The sequence below is a fragment of the Oncorhynchus mykiss genome, chromosome 32 (assembly GCF_013265735.2).
Source record: "Oncorhynchus mykiss isolate Arlee chromosome 32, USDA_OmykA_1.1, whole genome shotgun sequence".
NCBI classification, from domain to species: Eukaryota; Metazoa; Chordata; class Actinopteri; order Salmoniformes; family Salmonidae; genus Oncorhynchus; species Oncorhynchus mykiss.
In genome coordinates, this window is record NC_050572.1 from 32,219,239 (window position 1) to 32,246,983 (window position 27,745).

The 27,745-nt window shown below is 42.4% G+C and overlaps 1 protein-coding gene across 3 annotated transcripts in view; it reads left to right on the forward strand.

Moving 5' to 3' along the window:
* Positions 1–1,684: 1,684 nt before the first annotated feature.
* Positions 1,685–27,745, forward strand: part of LOC110488308 (semaphorin-6D) — a 132,922-nt gene continuing 106,861 nt past the window's right edge. Inside the window, exons 1-2 of one of the 3 annotated variants that reach the window (XM_036971698.1) lie at positions 1,685–1,883; positions 8,343–8,406. The gene's annotated coding sequence lies outside the window, so the exon portion shown is untranslated. The remainder of the gene's footprint in view (positions 1,884–8,342; positions 8,407–27,745) is intronic. The other 2 variants (XM_036971695.1, XM_036971696.1) reach the window with 2 other exon arrangements.

The window sequence follows — 27,745 nt, forward strand, 5'->3', positions numbered from 1 at the left end:
TATAAATAGGCTATCCAATTATCTCACTTTCATTGTTAAAATACAGGCAATTTGTAAATACCAATGGACACTACAAGGTTTCAGTTTGTCATTTTCAGAGTGCATTCAGATCATCAGATAGATATTTACTCTTTCTCTCTCTCTCCCCCTCTCTTTCTCTCTCTCTCTCTCTCTCTCTCCCCCTCTCTCTCTCTCTCTCTCCCTCTCCCTCTCTTTCTCTCTCTCTCTCTCTCTCTCTCTCTCTCCCCCTCTCTTTCTCTCTCTCACTTTCTCTCTCTCTCTCTCTCTCTTTCACTCCCCCCCCCTCTCCGGCTGCTGCTGATAGTTTATGGTCTGGTGGCTTTGACAAAACACAGTCATCTCTCTCCTGTCACTGATACCATTAGCGGCGCCGGCAAATGGCTCTCCTACCTTATTGGCACTTGTGTTAAATTTACATTCACAAACATGTCCATCAGTCTGGATAACTCAATTATGAAATGGACGCTGATCCTACATGCTTGGGTTAACAATGCAATACAAACACTGCATCGGGGTCCACATAACAACATTCCCTTTTTTATGAATAGACAGCACCATGGAGAGAGGAAGGGGAAATCAACATCATAAGACTACGGTATAATCATTTAACAGTAGCTTTGACTTCGACAAATAAACCAATATTTCCCAGGATACAACATTTCTCATAATAAATAGGCCTATCTTTTTTTTTCTTTTTTCTACATTGTGTGGCTCTGGTAAAAACAAAACAAAAAAACAGAGGTATTTGTTTCACTCTGGATAAACCGCGTCTTTACATGTAATTACTCTGGAGAAAAGACAATGACATTTGAATGATTCACTTTTGTTGAAATTATCGGCTGACTTTGACATAAAGTGACACAAAGTGGGTTCAGCATGGGGCTAAAGGGCACGTCATTTCTTGCTGTTTCACCAGAGGTTGTTGGGAAATGGAAAATGGAGGTGGCAGGAAAATCAGCTGGGGACATTGGGACATTGATCCCTGGGATTGAATTGGGAGTTGAGCGGTGGGCTCTAAATGCTTTGATTGCTGGAAAAACAAGGTTTGGGACTATAGTTTAAAATGTAGAATAATACCACTTAATGACTCAGTTCTCAAGGTGTGTGCCCAAGTGTTCGATAAAAACCCTCCAAGTGAGACTGTGCAAGGCCTCACATATGTTCATGGGATAGGGAGAGAATGCGTTATGGTCGAAGTAGATTGGATTTGCATTTGATCAAAAGAGAAGCGAGAAAGCCATGTCAAACACTATGCAATGCACAATTAGGCATTTTTCTTCTGTCTAATATTGTTGCTGGTTATTCCTACTTACTTGCAACTATCCTTATTCTTATAATATCATAATAAGATGACATGGTATATCATAGTTCATGCTTATCATAATAAGATGCTTCATGTTTGAGTTCATGATTTACCCTATTGTTGATTTCACACACACACACTCACGCGGAGAGAGAGAGATAATTCGAAACAGTGTTAAAAAGAAAGGGGAAAACCATTCTGAGAACCATTTTATGTTTACAGTCTGGACTGGGGTCTGAAGTCTGGACCGTGGTTTGAACGGTGTGGGAGGTGCCAGCTGCGTAGTCTATCGTGCTGCGACCCTTAATTGGCCGTAAGGGTCTTTCATGCAAACGAGGAGGGTGTGTCCTGGACGAGACGACAGTCGCGCGCCTGGGTAGATCTCCGCCTGTTTCAGTGTATAGTCAATGCAAACTCAACAGCGTGCGTCTTGGGAATTACGACGTTCTAGGAGTGAAATAGTGATTATTTTCAGACTGTTACCTTTTCGTCAATACACTTGCTGAATTTTGGACTATTTCCCTCGGAAATATCTCGCGGAATTTATTTTGGAGATAAGGTAAATTCCTTGTTGTCGCCCCTGTGCGGTATATGTTGCTGACAATCTGCATCTGCTCCCTCTGTACATTTGGTTTGGTTCAAATGTTTGAAAAGTCAGTCCTCATGCGGACCATTATGTTGTATGTTCTGGGTTGTCGATCTTTGCAAACCCACTGAACTGAATTTGCGAAGTAAATGTCGACAACCTTCATCCCACGACTTGGCGACATGACTGCGACTTTCTGGTTTGACAGGTCTGAGATCTCAATTAAAGAGCTGTCACACAAGGTGTCAAATTAAACATTTGAATGAGAAAAACATTGCATTTATTCTAGTGACCGATTTGTAGCATGCATCCTTTATTGTTATGCTACATGGTAGCCTATTTTATTAGGTTAGTATTTTCCAGGTTGTATATATATTTTTCTAGGGCACTTGATAACTTGCCAGATTGATTGTCACTATTGTAGTTTGTGATTATAATTTATGTCAAATTATTTCTCCAGCTAGTTTAAAGGGTGCGGGGTCATAGTCATAGTTGCCCATAAAGGTCCGTCGCATCATTCTACCCCAAATCATCAATGAATATCGATGGGGGCAACTTCACAGGGTTGTCAGTGCACGATAAATAGAATTGACACAATATCGAAAGCATCAACTGTGTAATGTTGCTTTAGCCTATAAAGTCGTCAACTTGAAGTGACGTATAGGCCTATCTATCATTTTAGTGAATTGTAGACAATAATAATTCCTTATATTGAGGCTTTCAAAGCCTACCTCTCGTTTTAGTGAATTGTAGTCAATAGCCATTCCTTATTTTAAGGCTTTCAAAGTTTATCATATTAGTTATGAAATGCTTTGTGCAGGTTATGTAAATTATGTTGTAGTTGCATCTTTAAAAAAAACGATAGTGTATATATATATATATCTAGTCATACGCCTACCATTTAAAAAAAACCTAACATGATATTTTTTAAATAAAAATCCTGTTTAAACACACAGACGGGTGGTAACAATAATGTTATTACACAAGACAACCATAGGAAAGATTTTCTACTGAACCCCCGGTTGCCATGCGCCTATTATTTCCCCTGAAATCTCTGCCGCGGGACTCGCCTTTTGTCCTAATCCGTTTCCCTCACCGTACTGGTTCACAATCAAAATACCGGATTTAGCGATTTAGTACTCCGTGACGTCTGGCCATCTGCAATTGCCTGCGAAAACACAGTCCAAATTAGCACATTTTTATGCATGTATTCAAACAATGCCTTCACGAGGTAACAGATTGTATGACAATTGTTTTGGCAGATAAGGGGCAATATAATCGAATTTGCTTGCTCTCTTCAGGTGGTTAATTGACTTGCGCATTGTCTTTCCCGCAAATATTTTTAGAATATTTTGTCTTCACGCTATTATGCCTATGCTTCAAATCATCTGTCTTTTGCATTTGGGAATAGGCCTACATAAATATATTATGCAATTGTAACATGGAAATACTTATTTCAAGCTCAATAAAGTTCAGTGTAAATGAAGTAGACAGCAGGCTACAAAATGAATGCTCACTTACACATAATTCTGCAGTTGGCAACCTGAAGTAGAAGAGAAATGTTATCTTTGGACAGAGCTATCTGAAACATTTATGCACTGTTAAAATTGTATAAGATCTTCTAGGCTTCAATGCACTCGGGCTACTGTAATGGACCACACTGCCCATTCTCTGGAGGAGAGAGCCATCATGTGTCAACCCCATGCTTAGCCATCATATCTCACCTAAATTTAGCCATCATATCTCACCTCAGTATAGCCATCATATCTCACCTCAGCAGGATGCTGTGTTGGAGCCAGCAGCTGTGTGTTTCATGGGACCATCCTATTTGGGCCTAATAGGAAAGGCATGTCATTAAATGGTAAACATGTGGCATGAACACAACCAGTCATGATGTTTTCATCTGATTGTCAAACAAACCACTACCTGCACAAGTTCATCCACTCCAAAATACTTCCAGCATCTGAACAGTGTACTGGGCACACGCCCATTTGATGACTAGAAAGAGACATTGGGTACAAAACAACAAGTCAAGTGACATTCTGCGATTTTCATTAGACCTACACTCATGTAGCCCGAATTAGTTGATATGTTTTTGTAAAAAGTCAAGTTGAGAAACCTGAAAAGGGGCTGAAATACGGGACTGTCCCAGGATGACCAGTGCAGCCACATGGGAAATGTATTTTTTAAAACCATGTCAGAGATGTGGGGGTGTTTGTTAATTTAGAATAAACTTTTATTTTAATATTTATCACTGTAGCAGTAAATTGCATTATTTGGAGACCCCTCCCCAAAGATGGACTTTGCATTTAGATTCCTCTTTCATTCAGGGGGGTTTAGGCCCCCTGTAATTCGTTGTGTGTGTGTGTGTGTGTGTATGTGTGTGTGCGTGCGTGCGTGCGTGTAAATGAAAGCACAGTTTCATTTTTGGCTTGCATGTGTGTGCATATGTATTCGCTGTGTGCGTGTCACCTGGTGCATGACTGATGAAGTTACTGATGCTGTGAATCGGTGGCCTTGCTCTACTAAGATCTCTCCATCACTGCCACAGCATGTCGGTGGGCCTACCACAAATCTCTCCCTTACCAGGTCTCTACCCTACAGCTCAGCACCATCACGGTAGACCTCAGGTGCTCAGGCAGTTGATTTGTAGATCAGTGAATCAGTGTTGTGAACAGCTGATCTAACTGAACTGAAGCCAATTTTCTGGCACGCGCTCTAGGTTTTGGCGACAGCCTTAATTGGCTAACTGGTAATTAGGAGTTTGGGTTCACAACCTCAAGGGTGTCGTTAACTGGCGCCACAACAAAACCCTCGGTGTCGTTGCATCATCAAACCACATCTCTTCTTTTTTTTGTTCTAAAGGAAAATGGGCCTTAAAGATTTTACCTCACTTAAAAGAGAATTCAAGGCCTCTCTTGTGGCGCAATGGTCTAAGGCCGTTACCGGTAGACCCATGAGGCGGCGCACAATTTGGCCCAGCGTCGCACGGGTTAGGGGAGTGTTTGGCCTGCTTTGATTTCCTTGTCCCATCGCGCTCTAGAGACTCCTTGTGGCGGGCCGGGCACCTGCTACTGTATCTGACTTTGGTTGACAGTTGTACAGTGTTTCCTCAGACACATTGTTGTGGCTGGCTTCCGGGTTAAGTGAGCAGTGTGTCAAGAAGCAGTGCGCCTTGGCAAGGCCGTGTTTCGGAGGACGCATGGCTCTCGACCTTCACTTCTCCCAAGTCCGTACAGGAGTTGCAGCGACGGGACAAGACTGTAACTACAAATTGGATACCACAAAAAAATAAAAACAAAAAGAGAAAGAGTACGTGACAGTTGTCTGTAGTTAGTGTTACGTCGATCCCGTTCCCCCTTAGTGAGAGTTGTCTCTTTAGCGTATATGGCTTCATTAATTTCAACATCTCTATCTCGCTGGCAATTAATAGGTTTCCAGATGGCTCGAGCTATTATACCTCTGCTTGTGTGTAATGTTTGCATCTATTTAGTGGGCTTTTGTTGACAGATAACTTCATGTAGCTGGAAATGAGTGTTATGTATGTAGCTGTATTTGAGCACACGGATCATGCCATATTCTGTCTTCGCTAATGTTTAAACATGGCTCCGACAAAGGTTGAAAAACATCAGTACTTCGTTGAATGTGTTTGCACGTACACAAAGTCTAGGCCTAATCAGCATGGAACCTCTACAGTGTTTTGTCTGCGTGGTGATAAAAGCATTAACATGCACAGTTGTATCTGCCTGCCTGAATATCCAGCACACAACCTAAACAGGCTTATCTCAGCTTGGATGTGAAACCACCCCTCTGAGTGCAGTGCCGTCTCCCCGTCCCTCTGCTGTGACTGAGGGTGACACAGTGGGAGTGGTGAGGTTACGGCTGGAGAGCCGTAGCACCATGACAGGGGAACTGGATCTAGCCAGTTGCGTTGTTGACATGGCGCTTGTTGATTTGAGATGAGTGAATTAGAAGAGCAGGATGTGGGATGTTCTCAGAGTGGGAAGCTTCTGGTGAGATTGTGTGTATATGTTCTGTGAGTCTATGTATTTGTGTGTGAGGGTGAAAGATATAACAATGCTTGTGTTGTATTAGATTTATGGCGTGTGTAGCTTGGATGAGTAGCTAGTGTGTGTGTGTGTGTGTGTGTGTGTGTGTGTGTGTGTGTATATACACCGCTCAAAAAAATAAAGGGAACACTAAAATAACACATCCTAGATCTGAATGAATGAAATATTCTTATTAAATATTTTTTCTTTACATAGTTGAAAAAAAAAATGAAAATTATCAATGGAAATCCAATTTATCAACCCATGGAGGTCTGGATTTGGAGTCACACTCAAAATTAAAGTGGAAAACCACACTACAGGCTGATCCAACTTTGATGTAATGTCCTTAAAACAAGTCAAAATGAGGCCCAGTAGTGTGTGTGTCCTCCACATGCCTGTATGGCCGCCCTACAACGCCTGGGTATGCTCTTGATGAGGTGGCGGATGGTCTCCTGAGGGATCTCCTCCCAGACCTGGACGAAAGCATCCGCCAACTCCTGGACAGTCTGTGGTGCAACGTGGCGTTGGTGGATGGAGCGAGACATGATGTCCCAGATGTGCTCAATTGGATTCAGGTCTGGGGAACGGGCGTGCCAGTCCATAGCACCAATGCCTTTCTCTTGCAGGAACTGCTGACACACTCCAGCCACATGAGGTCTAGCATTGTCTTGCATTAGGAGGAACCCAGGGCCAACCGCACCAGCATATGGTCTCACAAGGGGTCTGAGGATCTCATCTCGGTACCTAATGGCAGTCAGGCTACCTCTGGCGAGCACATGGACGGCTGTGCGGCCCCCCAAAGAAATGCCACCCCACACCATGACTGACCCACCGCCAAACCGGTCATGCTGGAGGATGTTGCAGAAAGCAGAACGTTCTCCACGGCATCTCCAGACTCTGTCAGTGTGAACCTGCTTTCATCTGTGAAGAGCACAGGGCGCCAGTGGCGAATTTGCCAATCTGGGTGTTCTCTGGCAAATGCCAAACGTCCTGCACGGTGTTGGGCTGTAAGCACAACCCCCACCTGTGGACGTCGGGCCTTCATACCACCCTCATGGAGTCTGTTTCTGACCGTTTGAGCAGACGCATGCACATTTGTGGCCTGCTGGAGGTAATTTTGCAGGGCTCTGGCAGTGCTCCTCCTGCTCCTCCTTGCACAAAGGCGGAGGTAGCGGTCCTGCTGCTGGGTTGTTGCTCTCCTACGGCCTCCTTCACGTCTCCTGATGTACTGGCCTGTCTCCTGGAAGCGCCTCCATGCTCTGGACACTACGCTGACAGACACTGCAAACCTACTTGCCACTGCTCGCATTGATGTGCCATCCTGGATGAGCTGCACTACCTGAGCCACTTGTGTGGGTTGTAGACTCCGTCTCATGCTACCACTAGAGTGAAAGCACCGCCAGCATTCAAAAGTGACCAAAACATCAGCCAGGAAGCATAGGAACTGAGAAGTGGTCTGTGGTCACCACCTGCAGAACCACTCCTTTATTGGGGGTGTCTTGCTAATTGCCTATAATTTCCACCTGTTGTCTCTTCCATTTGCACAACAGCATGTGAAATTTATTGTCAATCAATGTTGCTTCCTAAGTGGACAGTTTGATTTCACAGAAGTGTGATGACTTGGAGTTACATTGTGTTGTTTAAGTGTTCCCTTTATTTTTTTTGAGCAGTGTATGTAATACATATATATTTTTTATGATATTTAACTAGGCAAGTCAGTTAAGAACAAATTCTTATTTACAATGACGACCTACCAGAAGGCAAATGGCCTCCTGCTGGGATGGGGGTTGGGATTAAAAATATAGGACTAAACACACATCATGACAAGAGAGACAACACAACACTACATAGAGAGACCGAAGACGACAACATAGCATGGCAGCAACACAACATGACAACAACTTGGTAGCAGCACAACATGGTAGCAGCACAGACAACTGCACAAAGGGCAAGAAGGTAGAGACAACAATGCATCACACGAAGCAGCCACAACTATTATAGTGTGGTCACTAAGAAGTGAGCACAGGCCTGTGTGATTGTCATTCCGCCTGATGTACAGTTGCTTTGTGCGCATGGGTCTTTTTGGCCTAGTATCTGTATCAATCTGTTACCTCTAGTATGTTGCTCCACTCTGTAACTCCAGAGGATCTGTAAAAGTCTCACTTCCTCTGTTTGTCATTAGTAGCCTCTCCATTCACCAGCCGAGTTGGGTTCTGCTCACCAGCCCATGATGGCTAAAAATGACCCCGCCATCGTAGCTTTTTTCCATTTCATTCAAAGATTGTGTCCCCCTCACTGATGGTCTGCAGACGCAGAAACACCCTGAGAAATGGGCTGTTTTGTCGAGGGTGTGATTTTTATTTCCTGGCTGTCTCTTTTCCAGACTCCTGAATTGTGTCGCCGGTGGAGAGGTCCTCAAAGGCCCATCGCTCCTAATGCCCCCAGAGGTAATGAGTGCTGAAATAGCCTTCCCCTTCAAGTGCCTCTAGTATCTGCTCCTCGTTCTTATCTTACTTCATGTTTTCTCCTCTCTTTGTCTCCTTTCCCTCTCTCCTCTAAAGATGGGGGTAAATCGATACAGTAACAGTGCCTTCAGAAAGTATTCATACGCCTTGACTTATTCCACATTTTGTTGTGTTACAGCCTGAATTCAAAATTGATTACATATATTTTTTCTTCCCCATCTACACACAATACCCCATAATGACAAAGTGAAAACATGTTTTTAGTCAATTTTATTTTAGAAGAATTACAGATCTAATTTACATAAGTATTCACACCTGAGTCAATACTTTGTAGAAGCACCTTTGGTGGTGATTGCAGCTTTGAGTTGTCTTTGGTATGCTTTGCACATCTGGATTTGGGGATTTTCTCCCATTCTTCCTTGCAGATTTTCTCAAGCTCTTCTTACATTTGATGGGAAGCGGCGGTGAACAGCAATCTTCAAGTCTTTCCACAGATTTGAAATGAGATTCAAGTATGGGCTTTGGCTGGGCCACTCAAGAGATTTCACATTCTTGTTCTAAAGCCATTCCAGCATTGCTTTGGCTGTATGCTTGGGGTCATTGTCCTGTTGGAACATACAGTTGAAGTCGGAAGTTTACATACACCTTAGCCAAATACATTTAAACTCAGTTTTTCACAATTCCTGACATTTAATCCTAGTAAAAATTCCCTGTCTTACGTCAGTTAGGATCACCACTTTATTTTAAGAATGTGAAATTTCAGAATAATAGTAGAGAATGATTTATTTCAGCTTTGGTTTCTTTCATCACATTCACCTTGGGTCAGAAGTTTACAAACACTCAATTAGTATTTGGTAGCAATGCCTGACTCGGATCAAACATTTCGGGTAGCCTTCCACAAGCTTTCCACAATAAGTTGGGTGAATTCTGTCCCATTCCTCCTGACAGAGCAGGTGTAACTGAGTCAGGTTTGTAGGCATCCTTGCTCGCACACACTTTTTCAGTTCTGCACACATTTTCTATAGAATTGAGGTCTTTGTGATGGCCACTCCAATACCTGAACTTTGTTGTCCTTAAGCCATTGTGCCACAACTTTGAAAGTATACTTGGGGTCATTGTCCATTTGGAAGACCCATTTGCGACAAAGCTTTAACTGACGTCTTGAGATGTTGCTTCACTATATCCACATAATTTTCCTACCCCATGATGCCATCTATTTTGTGAAGTGCACCAGTCCCTCCTGCAGCAAAGCACCCCCACAACATGATGCTGCCACCCCCATGCTTCACGGTTGGGATGGTGTTCTTCGGCCTGCAAGCATCCCCCTTTTTCCTCCAAACGTAACGATGGTCATTATGGCCAAACAGTTCTATTTTTGTTTCATCAGACCAGAGGACATTTCTCCAAAAAGTACGATCTTTGTCCCCATGTGCAGTTGCAAACTGTATTCTGGCTTTTTTTATGGTGGTTTTGGAGCAGTGGCTTCTTCCTTGCTGAGCGGCCTTTCAGGTTATGTCGATACAGGACTTGTTTTACTGTGGATATAGATACTTTTGTACCGGTTTACTCCAGCATCTCCACAAGGTCCTTTGCTGTTGTTCTGGGATTGACTTGCACTTTTCGCACCAAAGTACGTTCATCTCTAGGAGACAGAACGCCCTTCCTTCCTGAGCAGTATGACGGTTGTGTGGTCCCATGGTGTTTATACTTGCGTACTATTGTTTGTACAGATTAACGTGGTACCTTCAGGTGTTGTGCAGGTCTACAATTATTTTTCTGAGGTCTTGGCTGATATCTTTTGATTTTCCCATGATGTCAAGCAAAGAGGCACTGAGTTTGAAGGTAGGCCTTGAAATGGATCCACAGGTACACCTCCAATTGACTCAAATGATGTCAATTAGCCTATCAGAAGCTTCTAAAGCTATGACATTTTCTGGAATTTTCCAAGCTGTCAACTTAGTGTATGTAAACTTCTGACCAACTGGAATTGTGATACAGTGAATTATAAGTGAAATAATTTGTCTGTAAACAATTGTTGGAAAGATTGCATGAGTTTTAATGACTCCAACCTAAGTGTATGTAAATTTCCAACTTCAACTGTATATTTGGGGAAGGGTATAAAACGTTGTCTTCTTTTTAAATAGTGAGCCGACATGTTTTCAGCACTTTTTTATTTCCATGACTGATCAAAACAAATGTTATTATGCTCTTTCTTGTCTCTCTGCAGCAGACATATACATCAAATTGCAATAAAATCTCAGTTTTGAATCGCAATACATTTAGAACCGTGAGAATCACAATACATATAGACTATCGTGTTATTATTGTATCACGAGTTCTCTGGAATTTAACCAGCCCTACTCTTTAGTTTTTATTAAACCCTCCACCACCCCCCCCTCTTCGGAGGACAAATATCATCGTTTTTTTACACCTTCATTTGCTACATATACATATATTTTTACATTTGACATACTTTTAAATAAAGCAGTCACATAACAATAATACATTACCAAACATCAGCTCTTTAATCCCACCCCCTCAGCCACTCTCAGCCCATCCCACCTATCACCATAGACCACCCTTGTTTGGTTTCTATGTGCCATAAATCGTTCAATTGTGCTGTGATGTTTGACAAAAAGTTTGAACCTTTCTAATCGTGTATTATCCACAGATTGTGAGCTGAAGATGAAAATCTTTCCTATGAGTATTATTATATTATTTATTGACTGACAGCCCTACCTCTTCTCACATCATAAACTTTTATCTCTTCTCTTCTTCTCTTGTCCCACCAGCTTTTCAATCTATCTCCAAATTTCTCCCACAATTTCCTAATCTCTTCCACTCTATTCTATTGCCCTATTATTGGTTCTGTCCACACAGATCCATAACACTATTTTTATTGCATTACGTGGGAGGAACAGAAAGCCAGATCTTTATAGTGTTTTGCTTTTAGCATTGCTATAGGCATGTATTTGGTAAGAGATGATAGTTTGTCCAATTCGGCAGCAACGGGTCTCTGCCCAGTGTAAAGTCATGTCAGAGTATGTAAATACCATGATGCAATTGCCTCCTGTAGAAATTAAGGATCTGTGAAATGCTGCTCCGTCGTCATGGTCGGGGGATTTCGGTTGACGCCTAGTGTTGTAGCTCAGCGGTAATCTCCGCATGCCTGTGTAGACTCCCCATGATCCTCCCTGCTGCATGCGATGAAAACATTTCTGCAAATCTATCGGAAGACTTCTTTCACAGTTTGCCACTCACTAGCTAGCTTTGACCTAATGTCGCGATCCACGAACCCAGCACACTCTCCCCGAATGACTTAATGACCTTTTCACGTGTGAGTTTCAAACATCTCTAACGGTCGCCCCTGTGTGAGTTTTTTTTTATGTGCTTAATGTCAGAATGCACTCACTGTTCCAAAACCAAGGCACGCTGCCTGCAAAAGGATCTATAGGCTATGATACAACTTGTCAGTTTCAAATGATTTTCTAACAAGTTTTATTTTCCAACAACAGTTTTAGGTGTGTTCCGCCTCCTCGTTAATTCACACAGAAATAGCCTATTTAACTATTGCGGACAATTTATGTTTGAGGATTTACTGAGCTGTCTTTGACGAGAGCCCAAGCACTTCCCCAGTGTTTCCCGAGAACAAGTACACAGGCATTTGCGCATCTCCAGTCAGAACATAACTTGCACAAACTTTTTCCCCCTGGCACATTTTCCGGCTGGTGTCCAGCATTGCCTTCTTGTTGTTTTCCTTGCTAATAATAACTTTGGACATGTGTGTGTTCCTATCAAAGTAAGTACCTTATTATGTTATCATTATAGTTTCTGTATATCGTGTTGTTTCTACTGTAGCACACCGTAAGTATGTATGGAGCATCATGTATTTACTGTTTCATTCACATGTTTTCAAGTACTGGTGACAAATCATGCATTCTGATTCTTGCATAGATTGTAATGGACACATATGATGTGTATAAAATACTTTTTGGAAGGTTGTACTGATTTATGATGAGCCAATGCTAAGCAAAATGCCAGCTATTCGTGGCACCATGTTTGTTGACGTCATACAATGCACTCTGGTTGTCGTCTGTCAGACCAAAGATATAACAAAATGAGGTATATAACAAAATGAGGTAAAGGGGATGGTTCACCCGACTGACTTAGTTACAATCTATCATTACTGAGGGTTTCCAGTTTAGACACCCCTTTGCAGGTGTTTTATTTTTATTTACCTTATAAACTTTCCTGTGTTTGCCACCCATTTATGGATAAATCCCCCGTCATATTAATATTTACTGCGTCATATACCCCCACGATAACTTCCCCCATTTCTATCCCCTATGGACTTGAAATCCTCAACAAACCCCCTTAACCTCTCTGAACCACCCATCCCGGTTCCGCTATAATTGTCATCAGCAATGCTGAATAGCATAGCGCCACAGTCAAATAATATTACTAGAAAATATTCATATTCATGAAATCACAAGTGCAATATTGCAAAACACAGCTTAACCTTTTGTTAATCCACCTGTCGTCTCAGCGAATGCAATACAAGCGTTTGTGTAAGTTTATCGATCGCTCGACAAAACAATAAGTACACTTAGGTTCAGGTAACTTGGTCACGAAAATCAGAAAAGCAATCAAATTAATAGTTTACCTTTGATGATCTTCAGATGTTTTCACTCACGAGACTCCCAGTTAGACAACAAATGTTCCTTTTGTTCCATAAAGATATTTTTTATATCCAAATACCGTTAGTTTGGTGCGTTATGCCCAGGAATCCACCGGAAAAAGCGGTCACAACAACGCAGAAAAAAATTCAAAATTATATCCATAATGTCCACAGAAAAATGTCAAACGTTTTTTATAATCAATCCTCAGGGTGTTTTTCAAATATCTATTCGATAATATATCAACCGGGACAGTTGGCTTTTCACTAGGACCGGGAGTAACAATGGCCGCCTTTCTCTTTTGCGCACAACTCACTCTGAGAGCCCTCACCTCTACACTTACCCAATGGGGTCGTTCACGCTCATTCTTCAAAATAAAAGCCTGAAACTATGTCTAAAGGCTGTTGACACATTAGGGAAGCCATAGAAAAAGGAATCTGGTTGATATCCCTTTAAATGGGCAATAGGGATGCATAAAAACAGAGGGGTTTCAAAAACAGGGGACTTCCTGATTGGATTTTCATCAGGTTTTAGCCAGCAATATCAGTTCTGTTTAACTCACAGACAAAATTTTGACCGTTTTGGAAACTTTAGAGTGTTTTCTATCCTAATCTGTCAATTACATGCATATTCTAGTATCTGGTCCTGAGAAATAGGCGGTTTACTTTGGGAACGTTATTTTTCCCAACATAAAAATAGTGCCCCCTAGCTTAAAGAGGTTAAAATGGTTTCACCCAAATCTGGCAACGCTGTTTAGCTTTCTCTCTACGGTTAGTCTAGGCAATAGGCTTGTATTTGGGGTGATGATCTGTGAGGTGATAACATTTTATTTGCTTTGTGATTTGTCAAACTGTAAATGACTTGTCAAGTCATGTGCTCTGGTTCTGGTATACACTGTAACAAGTACATTGAAGATTTGTAATATGCTGAAAAATGGCCAAACAAACAATTTTCTGGGCAATAGGCGCAACCAACTTTGACTTTGTTTACTTGCATCTTATAGTGAATGGCATTCTGGGATTAGGGAGTTTTTGCTTGTCAAACAACTCTCCTTCCGTGGCCTCCAACTGCTCTTAAACGCAAGTAAAACTAAATGCATGCTATTCAATCGATCACTGCCCGCACCTGCTTGCCCGTCCAGCATCACCACTCTGGACGGCGCTGACTTCGAATATGTGGACAACTACAAATACCTAGGTGTCTGGTTAGACTGTAAACTCTCCTTCCAGACTCACATGAAGCATCTCCAATCCAAAATTAAATCTAGATTCGGCTTCCTATATCGCAACAAAGCATCCTTCACTCATGTTGCCAAACACCCTCGTAAAACTGACCATCCTACCGATCCTCAACTTCAGTGATGTCATCTATAAAATAGACTCAAACACTCTACTCAACAAACTGGATGCAGTCTATCACAGTGTCATCCGTTTTTTCACCAAAGCCCCATACACTATCCACCATTGCGACCTGTACGCTCTCGTTGGCTGGCCCTCGCTTCATACTTGTCGACAAACCCACTGGCTACAGGTTATCTACAAGTCTCTGCTAGGTAAAGCCCCACCTTATCTCAGCTCACTGGTCACCATAGCAGCACCCACCCGTAGCACGCGCTCCAGCAGGTATATCTCACGGGTCACCCCCAAAGCCAATTCTTCCTTTGGTCGTCTTTCCTTCCAGTTCTCTGCTGCCCATGACTGGAACGAATTGCAAAAATCTCTGAAGCTGGAGACTCACATCTCCCTCACTAGCTTTAAGCACCAGCTGTCAGAGCAGCTTACAGATCACTGCACCTGTACATAGCCCATCTGTAAACAGCCCATCTATCTACCTACCTCAGCCCCATACTGGTATTTATTTATTTATTTTTGCTCCTTTGCACCCCAGTATCTCTAACTGCACATTCATCTTCTGCCGATCTACCATTCCAGTGTTTAATTGCTATATTGTAATTACTTCGCCACCATGGCCTATTTATTTCCTTAACTTACCTCATTTGCACTCACTGTATATAGACTTTTTGTTTTCTTTTGTTCTACTGTATTGACTGTATATTTTGTTTATTCCATGTGTAACACTGTGTTGTTGTATGTGTCGAATTGCTACGCTTTATCTTGGCCAGGTCGCAGTTGCAAATGAGAACTTGTTCTCAACTAGCCTACCTGGTTAAATAAAGGTGAAATAAAAATAAAAAACATAAACAAACATGGCTGCCATCATAAAGCATTTAGCTGCTGTTAGCTTAGCTGACACACACTTATTTTCTAAACAATATTACATTTCTCCCTTGGGCTCATAAGAGCCGTTGTACATTGTAAACAAGTCTAGCTGTTAGGTCGCCAATGTTTTTATTTTTTTCCCCCCTCTCTCGGCGCAGCCTGTTATTTAGACTGGTTTATGAAATGAGTTTGGTTGTGGAAGTTCCGTGTGATGCTTAGATGATGACGTTCACATTTATCTTTTACAATAAAAGGTGAGATTGTGGAATAAAGTTGTGAAGACATTTATTTCCCATCAGAACAAAACATTGTTTAGATGCTTTTCAGACAACAATGCTGTTTGTTGCATCATACAGTGCATCCGGGAAGTATTCAGAACCCTTGACTTTTTCCACATTTTGTTATGTTCCAGCCTTATTGTAAAATGGATTAAATAGTTTTCCGCCCTCATCAATCTACACAAAATACCCCATAATGACAAAGCAAAAACAGGTTTTTAGAAATATCACATTTACATAAGTATTCGGACCCTTTACTCAGTACTTTGTTGAAGCACCTTTGGCAGCATTTACAGCCTCAAGTCTTCTTGGGTATGACGTTGCAAGTTTGGCACATCTGTATTTGAGTTTCTCCCATTCTTCTCTGCAGATCCCCTCAAGCTCTATCAGGTTGGATGGGGAGCGTCACTGCCCATCAAGTCCGGGCCCTGGCTGGGCATTCAGAGACTACTCCCAATGTCACTCCTGTGTTGTCTTTGTTGTGTGCTAATTGTCGTTGTCCTGTTGGAAGGTGAACCTTCCCCCAGTCTGAGGTCCTGTGCGCTCTGGAGCAAGTTTTCATCAAGGATCTGTCTGTACTTTGCTCCGTTCATCTTTGGCTCAATCCTAACTAGTCTCTCAGTCTGCCACCACCATGCTTCACCATAGGGATGGTGCCAGGTTTCCTCCAGATGTGATGCTTGGCATTCAGGCCAAAGAGTTCAGTCTTGGTTTCATCAGACCAAGAATCTTGTTTCTCCTGGTCTGAGAGTCCTTTAGGTGCCTTTTGGCAAACTCCAAGCGGGCTGTTATGTGCCTTTTTACAGAGGAGTGGCTTCCGCCTGGCCACTCTACCATAAAGGCCTGATTGGCGAAGTGCTGCAGAGATGGTTGTCCTTCTGGAAGGTTCTCCCATCTCCACAGAGGATGTCTTTCAGAGCTCCGATCAGGTCCTTGGTCACTTCCCTGACCGAGCCCTTCTCCCCCGATTGCTCAGTTTGGCCGGGCGGATAGTTCTAGGAAGAATCTTGGTGCTTCCAAACTTCTTCCATTTAAGAATGATGGAGGCCACTGTGTTCTTGGGGACCTTCAATGCTGCAGACATTTTTTGGTACCCTTCCCCAGATCTGTGCCTGGACACAATCCTGTCTCAGAGTTCTACAGACAATTCCTTCAACCTCATGGCTTGGTTTTTGCTCTGACATGCACTGTCAACTGTGGGCCCTTATATAGACATGCATGTGCCTTTCCAAATCATGTCCAATCAATTTACTCCAATCAAGTTGTAGAAACATCTCAAGGATGATCAATGGAAACAGGATTCACCCAAGCTCAATTTCGAGTCTCATAGCAAAGGGTCTGAATACATATGTAAATAAGGTATTTCTATAAACCTGTTTTCGCATTGTCATTATGGGGTATTGTGTGTAGATTGATTGATATTTAATCCATTTTAGAAGAAGGATGTAACATAACAAAATGTGGAAAAGGTCAAAGGGTCTGAATACTTTCTGAATGCACTGCACGTTCTGTTTCTACTGTTCGAATCACCTATTTGCGATGGTACGCTGCAGGGACTACTCAACAATGACCACAAATATGTGATCGTATGTGTCAAAGGGTTAGTTGTCAACACATGCCCTCCATACAAGGTAGGCCATCATTGTAAAAAATAATTTGTTCATTAACTGACTTGCCTGACTTGCCAGCTTATTTGCTTTGCTCCTTTTAAAAACCGGCTGACTTTTAAAGCCAGGGACAGGTTTAAATTATAAATAAGGTTCAAAGGGGCTTCGGGGTGCTTGTGCCAAATGATCTCTACTTTTATTCACTTAATGATAGTGTATCTCTTTCCTGCTTCATTGATTAGCTGTTGGCAAATAAAATGGCTGAAGAGTCATTTCTGCGACTGGCCTGCTTCAAAGGGAGATCGGGGGTAGCTAAATCAGTTTTACGGTTGATGGTGTCTGCTGATATGCAGCACAGAGACTGTTTTATGAGTTTTATTGGTGAGGCGCGGAGATAACACAAGTCATTGCGTGGAGGAAGGCCTATTCTGTAGGGGGGGTTTTGCGGATGCAGGCTTGCCAGTTTTTATCAACTTCTTGCTTCTTTCGTGCCCTCTTTTTTCCTCTGTCTTGCTCCTACTGTTTTTGTTGTTGCCTCATTGCTTGTTTGCTCACTTGCTTGCTTGAAGTTGAAGTGCAGGTGCTGACAAACACAACATTCAAACTCCTTAGCACAAGCGTTCCAAGAATGTGAAAGTAGAAGCAAGCAAAGTGGGGTGAAGGGAGGGGGGATTTTTATTTTAAGAAAGATCCCGCGGAATTCCTTAGTGTTCCGAAAGAGGGGGGGAGGAGGAGGAGGGGGGAGAGAGAGAGAGAAAAGCCGTGCTGAGGAAAGATTGAGAGGCCACGGACGCTCAAGATCTTTAACTTTGTCCCAGTCTGATGAGGATTGAGAAAAGTCCAAAAAAGGAGAAGAAAGAGCTCTCCAAAATGTACAGCTGGAAGCTGTCTCTTCCAAGCACTTAAAACGTTGCAGAAACAACGCCTTTTTGCAACACATGGAGCTTAGTGGAAAAGATGGTCTCTGTAAGTGTTCCAAGGCCTCTCTATGGCAATTAATGGAACAATAATTACAGTAGCGCGGTTAGACAACAGAGAAATTTGACTTTGTCAGAATACACACAACAGATGATTTGGTGTGGTTAAATTGCCAGCTGATGCCATTAAAAAAAAAAATCTGTAATCAGGTTGAGAGATGAAATGAGGCATAAAATGGAAGGAGCCAGAGATTGGATTTCTGCACTTCAGAGCTGTTCAATGGGTTTCATATTCATTTATTGCTCCCCTATCTCCTCAATCCCTACCAGCATGTGTTGCACATGACTCCCATTATTCTTAAAGGTCCTCAATTACCTCTTGTGTACAAATAGTTTACACCAGGACCTAGCCTAGATGTTTAATTCACTGATCCACATTCAGTCTATCTGGCTTTGGCAAACAATGGCGTCACCAGTAAGAGATGGAACGGCAGTTGACAGCCTGGCGACTGGAAGGAGGACAGGAAGCAGGTGACAAAGATGGAGTGTTCCATGTCCTCTTCTCACTCTCTCTCTTCGCTCTCTCTCTTCCTCCACCCTTTCTGTCTAACTCATGCTGGACCAGAACCAAACATCTGGTTTGTGTCTTAGGACTTGGTGGCGGGGACTTAGTATATGAGGAGAGAGGGGTTTGACTGGTGTTCGGGCTTCGGTTTGGAAAAGGGGTTATGTTTAAACCTGGGAGTGCGTGAAGGGGACAGAGGGTCAAGGGGTGCAGAGGTTGCAATGAGGTTGAAGCACTGCCTGTACCCAAACCTCGCCTCCTAATGAGGGGAGCGCTGATGGAGGAAGATAACTGGCTATGTTGCTAACTCTGGATTATAAGGATTGTAAACATCATTGCCACTCTTTCACCTGAAGCAGCTTGTAGGTCTCAAAGACCAATACTGTATTTGATCTGGCTGGAGCTATATTGAGCAGTTTTAAGTGTGTGTGTGACTGATTCACTTTGTTTTTGTTTTTCCTAAAACAGTGCATCCAGAATAAACTCTCACCTTTTGCTAAAATGTTGCCCTCTGGCCTTTAATGTGGCACCTTTAATAAAATGGCTTGTCTTTAAAATTGTATTTAGGTGCATCCAGGAAATCATTTGAGCAATGAGATATACCTCACACCCACATCACAAGGGGCAGTAAAAGGCCATAAAAACAAACTACCCTTGGGAATAGGGAAATGCAAGAGGCAATCAAACTTTAAATCAAATCTAATTTTATTAGTCACATGCGCCGACTACAACAGGTGTAGTAGACCTTACAGTGAAATGTTTACTTACGAGCCCCTAATCAACAATGCAGTTTTAAAAAATACAGATAATAATAAGAGATAAAAGTAACGACTTTACTCGTAAGGTGACTGCCCTTTGAAGTGTCAAGGTAGGTATGGGAGTTACAGCGTGGGGTTTAGCCCCATCGACCATTGTCACGTTTCATTTGTTTACGTCAAAACGTTAAAAATGAAGTAAAAAGGTCTTGACGGAAAATATACAAATATAAACGCAACATGTAAAGTGTTGATCCCATCTTTTATTTGAGATCATGAAACATCACAGAAATGTTCCATACGCACAAAAAGCTTATTTCTCTCAAAATGTGTGTACAAATTTGTTTACATCCCTGTTAGTGATAATTTATCCTTTACCAAGATAATCCATCCACCTGACTGGTGTGGTATATCAAGAAGATGATTAAACAGCATGATCGTTGCAGAGGTGCACCTTGTGCTGGGGACAATAAAATGGCCACTCTAAAATGTGCAGTTTTGTCACACAACACAATGCCACAGATGTCTCAAGTTTTGAGGGCGTGTGCAATTGACATGCTGACTGTAGGTATGTCCACCAGAGCTGTTGCCAGATAATTTAATGTTAATTTCTCTACCATAAGCTGCCTCCAATGTCATTTTAGAGAATTTGGCAGTACGTTCAACCGGCCTCACAACCGCAGATCTCGTGTAACCACGCCAGCCCACATCCGGCTTCTTCACCTGCAGGATCGTCTGAGACCAGCCACCAGCCACGGAGAGCTGATGAAACTGTGGGTTTGCACAACTGACGAATTTCTGCACAAACTGTCAGAAACCGTCTCAGGGAAGCTCATCTGCGTGCTCGTCGTCTTCAACGGGGTCTTGACCTGACTGCAATTCAGCATTGTAACCGACTTCAGTATGCAAATAGTCAGCTTTGATGGCCACTGGCACGCTGGAGAAGTGTGCTCTTAACGGATGAATCCGGGTTTCAACTGTACCAGGCAGATGGCTCCCAAGTGGCGCATCGGTCTAAGGCATTGCATCTCACTGTGCAATAGGCATCACTACAGTCCCTGGTTCGATTCCAGACTGTATCACATCCGGCTGTAATTGGGCGTCGCACAATTGGCCCAGCGTCATCCGGGTTTGGCCAGGGTAGGCCGTCATTGTAAATAAGAATTTGTTCTCAACTGACTTTCCTAGTTAAATAAATAAAAAATTATGGCAGACAGCGTGGGCGTTGTGTGGGTGAGCGGTTAGCTGATGTCAATGATGTGAACAGAGTGCCCCATGGTGGGATTATGGTATGGGCAGGCATAAACTACGGACAACAAACACATTTTATTGATGGCAATTTTAATGCACAGAGATACAGTGATGAAATCCTAAGGCCCAGTGTCGTGCCATTCATCCGCCACCACCACCTCATGTTTCAGTATGATAATGACGGTCCCATGTTGCAAGGATCAGTACACAATTCCTGGAAGCTGAAAATGTCCCAGTTCTTCTATGGCCTGCATTCTCACCAGACATGCCACCCATCGAGCATGTTTAGGATACGCTGAATTGACGTGTACTGTACGACAGACAGTATGTTCCAGTTCCTGCCAATATCCAGCTACTTCGCACAGCCATTAAAGAGTGGGATAACATTCCACAGGCCACGGTCAACAGCTTGTTTAACTCTATGCGAAGGAGATGTCACTCACTGCATGAGGCAAATGGTGGTCACACCAGATGCTGACTGGTTTTCTGATCCACACCCCTACGTTTTTTAAGGTAGCTGTGACCAACAGATGCATATCTGTATTCCCATTTTGTGAAATCCATAGATTAGGGCCTAATAAATGTATTTCAATTGACTGATTTTCTTATATGAACTGTAAACTTAGTAAAATCTTTGAAATTGTTGTATGTTGCATTTATATTTTTGTTCAGTGTAATTAGCCTATTGAATTGCAACAGAATACACTTCGAAAAAGAAATTGTTGTCGAAGTAGGCCTAAATCCACTCCACTAAGAAAGAGGTTGTGTCACTGGAACCAATCATTTTGCCTGGCTGTAGTGAAAACGGTGGTCCAAATCAGGTCTCCATCCTTCCATTCACAGAGAGTAATGTTCTTAATTAACAGTTAGCACTAATGTCTTCCTCTTTCCATATACTCGGCTGTTTCGAGTCACTGGGATAGATATTGGGTTAGCAGAGCTTTCATTTCCCTGCCAGTATGTATGGAAATCAATGTTCAGCAGGCCCAGTTTCTTTAAGGCCTAGATTAGCATGATCATGTCAGAGTAGTGGGAGTAACTAATCAGATTCTCGTAGTGCTCGTGCAGCTATTATCATACGAAACACACCATTAGTGGGAATGGTATTCTGCCAATCCCTCACCATTCAATTATTTTAACTAGTTTCTTGGAAAGACGTATCAGAAATGGAACAGTGCGTGGTAAGCAGAGATGGACTGCCTTAAACCGCTATATGATGTTACCCGCTGTGTTTTTCTATTACTCTGAACATCTATTGAGGCTGATCGCTCATGTTTGTCTGACTCTGAAGTAGACTGAAATTAGTCTGTTTTGGCCTTATATGAACCAGAATGGACAATACTCTAAAGTGCATTGCAAACATTTTGGTACAGTTTCTGACCTAAACTATACAAGTAGCTCAACAATGCTATTCCCAGTTTGCTGCATGTCAAAACAATTATTAGCTAGCCAGGCTCTTGATCCTGGAGGGGATTCCCTTCTGTTACCAAGTGAATGCATGATTTTTGAAGAAGCTAGCCACTTAGCTACTAAATTAGGAAACCAAACCAAATGTTTACATTTATATTTTAGAAGATTCTCCTAACCATGATTGCTCTTGTAAGTCGCTCTGGATATAAGTGCCTTGCTCAAGGGCACATCGTTCGATTTTTCACCTGGTCGGCTCTGGGATTCGTTCCAGCAACCTTTCAGTAACTGGCTTGCTAGGCTACCTGCCCGCCATGCACAGCATTTAACACATCTTAAACAGTTAGTTTAATAGTTATAAATATCTAGCTGTGAATTCCATACTTTAATTCGATCGCCTAGCACATGCTGCACAACAGTGAGTGACTCACAAGGCTCCCTTCTCTCATAGTTGTGTGCATGTAAACAAACACCATGTGACGCGTGACTGGGGACTACGGTAAGATTCCTAATAATGTGACAGCTGAAATGTGGAACGCAATGTTCTTTATCTCCTAAGATATTACAAAGTTGACAGCAGGTATTTACTTAAAGTACTTACATGTATTGTAATTTCTTTTTTTTTTAAACTTCAAATATTATTGGCGGTTTTGAAAAACCATCTCGTGGCTTTTTCCAAATACCCCGGTATACGGTATATACAATATACCGCCCAAGCCTAGTTAACAATAAAATACATCTTAAATGGAAGGGATTGTTTGTCTTCTGCTTCTTAGCTTAAACAAACTCAAGACAATGCATGCACACACTCCTGTTGAAATAATATGCATTCACCTGGATTGTGAATAGACCTAGACTACATCTTTATTTACCCAGTTTATCAATAGAGATGTACCATACAAAATCAGTTATTACCATTGTAGTTTTGAAATTGGATTTGTAAAAAGTCATTTTTATTGAATGATTGTATAATTGATTCATTAATGCATAGCTGTCAAAAATAATGTGGCATAGAAATGTTCAAATCGAATGATATTGAACTTAAAAGATGCCCAACGATTGAACAGAGCAGTAGCTGTGTTTATCTGTCTGGATCAAATGCCATTCTGTGATTTTGGCTAATATGCCTCATTTTTTTCACTGTTGTATCGTGATGGTATAAAGCATTGTGATACTAAACCTGGTATCGGTGTTAGTCAAAATTCTGCTATCGTGACAACGCTAGTTCCTATGGGTCCCATTTCTGTCTGGAGGCTCTGTCAGGCCATAAGTCAACTGTGTAGGTGTATCGTTGGACCAGCTACTGATTTGCCCTGACTTCTCTCTCGCTCGCTCCTTTTCTACCGCTCTCTTTCTGCTTCTTGCTTCCTCTCTCTCGCACACACTATCTTAGGGCATACCTAGGTCAACTCTTGTCTAGGCCAGGGGGGTTGGCATGTTGAAAATCTGAAGAGCCTCTCGATATCTCTAGTCAGGTAGTAGATTGGACTGGTGGTGAGAGAGGTGGATTGTTCACATGAAGCAGGGCTATGCTGTTCATTATCTCACAATTCTTTGGGATGGGGTAAGAAGTGTCTGTCGAAAACAAGCTGCTTTGCCCTGAAGCACTCGAGTCCTTCGGTCAAGTATGGTCAAAGCAATGCATCTCTCTCTCTTTTCTCTCTCGCTCTCGCTTAAATTCTAATTCAATATGCTTTATATATGACTGACAAGGTCAATGTTGCCAAAGCGAAGTGATATACATAACAATTTGATGAATAGAAGCTATAATAATACATAAATAAATATACACAGTACCAGTCAAAAGTTTGGACACACCTACTCATTCCAGAGTTTCTCATTATTTGTACTATTATTCTACATTGTAGAATAATAGTGAAGACATCAAAACTATGAAATAACATATGTGGAATCATGTGGTAACCAAACAAGTGTTAAACATATCAATATATTTTATATTTGAGATTCTTTAAAGTAGGCACCCTTTGCCTTGATGATGGCTTTGCACACTCTTGGCATTCTCTCTATTTTAATGTTCATGAAATAATTTGCCATTTTATATTTGGCTTTGTAATCAGAATCTTCAAGTATTTAATTAAAAAGGTTTGTCAAAGACTTTCAAACCTGGTCCACAGAAATCTTGAAATTATTCTTCACTGTTCTGTTATTTTAGACCGTAATCCCACCCATTGTTGAACATGCTTTTTTGGCAAACATCTAACTAGTCCTAGAGTGTTATGAGTAGGCAATTCGGTCACAACACAGATCTGAAATGTTCTTCAACCCTCGACCTGCTTGGCTGACCTCCTGCCCAGTCTGCCCACAGCAAAACATGCTTTGGTCTTATAGCGAGGGAGGAGTGATTGGGTTTTGAGATTTAATCACATTTCTGGTTTTCTGTGGTGATCTGAACCACAATGGGCACACTTAGGACCCAGAACAAGGGCCGGATTCAGTTAAACTAGAAACGTCCTGCCCCAGGCTAATTCCCAATGACAGATCCTTTGTTGATGGGCTAGCTACTTTAGGAGGGAAACAAGAAACCCCCTATTGACAAGGTAACAAGCCATGACAGGAGAAATGGTTTCTTTGGAAAAGGGCTTAAATTGACCCAGGAACAGATTTAAGGGGAAAAACAAGGATTTTGGGGTAGTGGAAGTAGGTTTCCTAAAGTCATGACAATAGCTCATTTCTCCTGCTAAAGGTTTGCTGTGTCTCCCCTTAACCTCTAAAACTGGGGGAGAGTTGAGTTTGAGGTTAGTTCAACTGTTAGCACAGAACACACGGGCATGGTTTTGATAAATCTCAGCTGAGCTCAAAGGCTCTGGTTTGTGTCTTGGGGCACAGGTTGCCAAGCTCTACTGTTCAGGGAGAACACGCTCAGCTGCCCGCACCCTTCTCAGTACCATTTTTTTTAAATCATCTCTCTCTGTACTCTACCACTTTGGTTATTCCGGCTGTGGTGTTTTCTGATTGCAGAGGATGTATTTTGGCCTCCACAACTTCCCAGCAGCTTTCCATTTTAGATCGCATACCAACCAATGGGCTCATTTTCAAAGGCCTGACGTATAGACCCCCTACTAGTGGCACTTATCTGAAGCATGGCACCACCCTGAACAATGATGACACTATCAGTGTTCAGAATGCCCTTTTCCAACATTTCCTCTATGTAGGAAGAGACCATGACATTTTGGCTGGCTTCAACGCTTAACCACCGTGAGTTGGGGCCAACCGCCTGATATCCGAGTCTGGCTGGGGTGCCCTGCTCAGAGAATGATTTCCCCTTGCGCTCAGTAAGCGAGTTGTGTTGAGCTGCGTTTGAGGGAGAGGAAAAAAAACTCCCCAAGCAGCTGTGCTGAGAGCCTGTGCTAAACACAATCAGGAAGTCGACGGGGGAGGCAGCGTGTTTTTGGCAGGGCGAAGGCAAGCGCCACGGCACATTTGATAGACCCTCTGGAAACGTCAAACGTGGGCGGCCCTGCCCCCCTGACACCAGATGGCAGTCAGTTGCATTCCACTTGGCCCGGGCTGCGCATGGAATAGGCCTCTGTCTTTCTGTGTATTGTTAACTAGCGACGGTTTAGCCAGGAAAAGCGGCCCATGCTGTATAAAACAGATCTGGTTCACTTTGGAAAGACATAGTCGGTTGGATTCCAGCACAAACTTATCTGATCCAAAAGACACACTGACCTGCCGATTGCCCCAATTCCCCCTCATTCTCTTCAGAACATGAAGACGTTCTGCCTTTTTGGCTGATATGTAGCTGTGCTCCTGGGGGGGCTACTCTCAATATAGGAACTAGTGGTCTGTGGGTCAGCTGTTTGTGCATCCACACCCGCCCGCAATTGCTAATAACCCATCCGCAACCTCCTGACTGTATGTGATAAAGTGGAAATCTGAGGCCCGTACCCAACCTACAAATATAGAAAATGCGCTATAGGCTATAGTCAAAGACTGCCGAATTTTTTGGACGGTGTGCATTTTTTGTTGTTGCCGGATTTAGATCTGTTTCTGCTCATAATTTCTGAAGTTTTGGTAAGGATATTTGTTAGTCAACCTGTTGATAATTAAATGCATGTAGCTTCTCTTTTATCATTATATGTTTCCCTAAAGGACTTTTTTTTAACAGAATAATGTAATAGATCGATTGAATGCTTCCATCTATAGTAGTTGACATCGGTAAAGTTTTCTATGTCATCTTTCACGGAGCAAATACGTTTAGGGACTGGGGAGAAAATACAATAAAAAAAAACAGGAAAGATTTGCTGTGCAAATTGTCAAAATGACATCAGGTTGACCGGTTGTAAAGAAAAAGAAAGCTGCGAAAACAACCCAAGGCGTTTCTGATAAGATTTCAGTTCGGCTTCGATGCATATTTTATGTGGTTGAAATACTGTCAGCTTTTATGATAAAGACAGCACCTTTGAGCATTGTATTCTCTCAAGATGCAGAAAAAAAGAAATCATATTTCTCCAGTCCTGTTCTTTTCCAGGTTTTACCCACATTTGGTGTATAATTTGACTACAAGAAATGCTTAATTCTGTAGGAATTAATATTAAAGCTATGTGAGAGGTTATAAACCTACAGTCAGTGCCCAGAATTCAGTTTCCATTCAACCCATCTAAATAGTAGGCTACAGTTCCCATGACGTGTCATAGGCCTATTGTATTTGAAGTCTCCTCTTGTGACTGTCAAATTTGGATAGCGCCTCACAGTCATCACACATCACACACGATTCGCTGTGTAGGCTATTTGGTGCACGTAGAGTTAAGCCCTACATTTTTAGGTTTATGTACTAATACCAGATCGCCTAAAATAATGGAAGAAAAATCTTAATGTAGCCTATATAAATTACACAAGAATTATACATTGATGTATTTTTTTAAGGTATTGTTTCTCTTTCTTCAACCCGCCCGCCAGCCACCCTTTCCGCCATTCAGCAACACAATATTTAATGACTCTAAACCCGTCCGCCACACAGATACGTCCGCCCCAGGGATTATGGGTTATGAGTCAACCCGCACATCACTAATAGGAACTCATTCACCTACATCTTTGCAACTGACCTAATGCAATCCATGAAGGGCCGAACTGACAGAAAAAAACAAGACAGGGAGTCCATTCAGGGGCAGAATTTCCCACTTCTGAGCTCAGTGTTTACCTGGACTATGGTTCCTAAAGGCGTCTGGCTTTTTAGTAGGACGATGGTAAAAGTGACCGCTGCTGGGCTGGTATATAAACAACCTTGGAGGAATCTGACTCCGCTACAGGGCTACTGAAAACCTCTCAACTACTTATCTGATAGAGTTCAGTGTGTCAAATCGGAGGGCCTGTTCTCCGGACCTCTGGCAGTCTCTATGGGGGTGCCTCAGGGTTCAATTCTCGGGCCGACTCTCTTCTTTGTATACATCAATGATATTGCTCTTGCTGCTGGTGATTCTCTGGTACACCTCTATGCAGACGACACCATTCTGTATACTTTTGGTCCTTCTTTGGACACTGTGTTAACTAACATTCAGACGAGCTTCAAAAGTAAAACTAAATGCATGCTTTTCAACCAATCACTGCCCGCACCTGCTCGCCCGTCCACATCACTACTCTGGACAGTTCTGACTTAGAATACGTGGACAACTACAAATACCTAGG